Source organism: Eriocheir sinensis, unplaced genomic scaffold (assembly GCF_024679095.1).
Source record: "Eriocheir sinensis breed Jianghai 21 unplaced genomic scaffold, ASM2467909v1 Scaffold11, whole genome shotgun sequence".
NCBI classification, from domain to species: Eukaryota; Metazoa; Arthropoda; class Malacostraca; order Decapoda; family Varunidae; genus Eriocheir; species Eriocheir sinensis.
Genome location: NW_026110407.1, coordinates 882,039 through 886,013, shown reverse-complemented (window position 1 = coordinate 886,013; position 3,975 = coordinate 882,039).

The following is a 3,975-nucleotide window of genomic DNA, read 5'->3' as shown; positions in this document are numbered from 1 at the left end:
TAATGTAAATTTGTATGAAATGAAAACAAATTCACATAAAATAACGTTCATTTGTATGAAATATATATACAAAATATACATAGAATAATATAAAATCGTATCAAAATAAATACACAGAATATCAATAAAATAAGGTAAATTTGTATGAAAATAAAGATGCAAAATACCCATAAAATAAAGCATTTTTTTATGAAAATACATATACAAAAATACACATAGAATAATTAAATTTGTATTAAAATTAATATACAAAATGCACGTACAATAAGGTAAATTTATATTGAAAAAATATGCAAAATGCACATAAAACAATGTATATTTGTTTCAAAATATATATACGAATACACATAAAATAACATATTTCTATAGAAATATATATACAAAATATACATGAAATGACGTAAATACGTATAAAAATATATATAAACAATACACATTAAATAATGTGAATTCGCGTCAAAATAAATAAACAAAATAACAATAAAAAATGTGTATTTGTATGAAAATAGATATACAAAATACACATAAAATATTTTAAATTTATATAAAACTCTTTTTATTAAAATATATATACCAAAATAATAAAATATTTAAATTTGTATTACAATAAATATACAAAATACACATACAATAAGGTAGATTTATATTGAAATAGATATGCTAAATACATATAAAACAATGTAAATTTGATTCAAAATATATATACCAATACACATAAAATAACGTAGATTACTATAGAAATATATATACAAAATACACATTAAATGAAGTAAATACGTATACGAAAATGTTTACAAGGTACACATAAAATAATTAAATTTGTGTTAAAATAAATGTACAAAATACACATACAATAAGGTAAATCTATATTGAAATAGATATGCAAAATAAACATAAAATAATGTAAATTTGTATCAAAACATTTACGAATACACACAATAAAATAACGTAAATTTTTATGAAAATATATATAAAAAAAACACATAAAATAATGTAAATACGTAGAAAAATATATATACAAAATACACATAAAATTATGTAAATTCTTATGAAAATAAATGAACAAAATTCCACTAAAAGAATGTATATTTGTAGGAAAATATAAAAAGAAAATACAAATAAAATAACTAAAATTTGTATAAAAATATATAAAAAATACATAAAAATAACTTAAATTTATTTGAAAATAGATATGCAAAATACACATAAAATTAGGCAAATCTGGATTGAAATACATATACAAATTACACATAAAATATTGTAAATTTGTATGAAAATATATAAACAAATACACATAAAATAGCGTAAATTTATATAAAATATATATACAAAATATACGTTAAATAATGTAAATGTGTATAAAAATATATATACAAAATACACGTCGAATAATGTAAAATCGTATCAAAATAAATAAACAGAATATCAATAAAATAAAGTAAATTTGTATGAAAATAAAGATGCAAAATACCTAAATAATAACGCATATTTTTACAAAAAATACACATAAAATAATTAAATTTGTATTAAAATAAGTATACAAAATACACATACAATATGATAAATTTGTATTGAAATAGATATGCGAAATACACATAAACAATGTAAATTTGTATCAAAATATATACGAATACCCATAAAATAAAGTAAATTTCTATGAAAATATATATTCAAAATACAAGTAAAATTATATAAATAAGTATTTAAATATACATATCAAATACACATAAAATAATGTTATTTCGTATAAAAATAAATAAACAAAATTACGATAAAAGAACGTATATATGTAGGAAAATAAATATACAAAATATATTTGTATAAAAATATATACAAAAATACACAAAATTAATTTCAATTTGTATGAAAATAGATATACAAAATACTCATATAATTAAATAAATTTGTATTTAAATACATGTACAAAATATACATAAAATTAGATAGATTTGTATTGAAATACATATACAAAATACACATCAAAATAATATTTAAATTTGAATGAAAATATATAAAAAATACACCTAAAATTACGTAAATTTGTATAAAATATATATAAAAAATACACATTAAATTAAGTAAATATGTATAAAAAAATATATATACAAAACACAAATAGAATAATGTAAAATAGTATCAAAATAAATACGCAGAATCTTAATAAAATAATGTAAATTTGAATGTAATTTAAGATGCAAAATACCCATAAAGAAACGCATTTTTTTATAAAAATATATATACCAAAATACACATAAAATATTTGAATTTGTATTAAAATAAATATACAAAATGCACATACAATAAGGTAAATTTGAATAGAAATAGATATGCAAAATACATATAAAACAATGTAAATTTGTTTCAAAATATATATACGAATACACACAAAATAACGTAGATTTCTATAAAAATATATACAAAATACACATAAAAAGAAGTAAATACGTATAAACAAATGTATACAAAATACATAAAATAATGTAAATTCGTATCAAAATAAATAAACAAAATACCAATAAAAGAATGTGTATTTGTATAAATATAAATATACAAAATACACATAAAATAACGTAAATTTGAATTAAACTATATACAAAAATACACAGAAGTAATTAAATTTGTATGAAAATATATATACAAAATAAAAATAAAATAAGCTAAATTTGAATTGAAATGTATATACAAAATAAATAAAATTATGTAAATTTGTATCAAAATATTTACACAAATACACATTTAATAACGTTAATTTGTTTAAAAATATATAAACAAAATACACATTAAATAATGTAAACACGTATAAAAAATATGTACAAAATACACATATAATCATGTACTTCGTATCAAAATGAATAAACAAAATAGCAAAAAAAAAAAATAATAATAATAAATGGTCTATTCATTTGTAGGAAGCCATTAAATAATGTAAACTCGCGTCAAAATAAATAAACAAAATATCAATAAAAGAATGTGTATTTGTATCAAACTAGATATAGAAAATTCACATAAAATAACCTAAATTTGTATAAAACTATATACAAAAAAACACAAAAATAATTTAAATTTGTATGAAAATAAATATACAAAATACACATAAAATTAGGTAAATTTGTATTGAAATACATATACAAAATACATTTAAAATAATGTAAATTTGAATGAAATTATATAAAGAAATACACTTAAAATAACGTAAATTTGTATAAAATATATATAAAAAAAACACATTAAATAATTAAAATATATATAAAAAAAACAAAAAAACTAATTAAATAATGTCAATTTGTAGAGAAAACATATACAAAATACACATAAAATAACGAAAATTTCTATAAAAATATATGTACAAAAATGCACATAAAATTAATTTGCATAAAAAATATATATACAAAACACACATTAGATAATGAAAATGAGTATAAAAATATGTATACAAAATACCTATGAAATAATCTAAATTCGTATCGAGTTAAATTAAGAAAATAACAATAAATTAATGTAATTTTGGATGAAAATATATATAGAAAACACACATAAAATAACCTAAATACAAATACAAATAAACACATTAAATAATTTAAAATTGAATGAAATAAATATACAAAATAAACATAAAATAAGGTAAATTTGTAATAAAATATATGTAAAAATACACATAAAATAATATAAATTTGTATGAAAATATATATACAAATACACATAAAATAACATGAATTTGTATAAAATTTGTTTCAAAATATATACGAATACACACAATAAAATAACGTAAATTTTTATGAAAATGTATATATAAAATACACATAAAATAATTTAAATACGTAGAAAAATATATATACAAAATACACATAAAATAATGTAAACTCGTAACAAAATAAATACACAAAATTCCAATAAAAGAATGTATATTTGTAGGAAAATATATATACAAAAACAAATAAAATAACTAAAATTTGTATTAAAATATATAAAAAATAC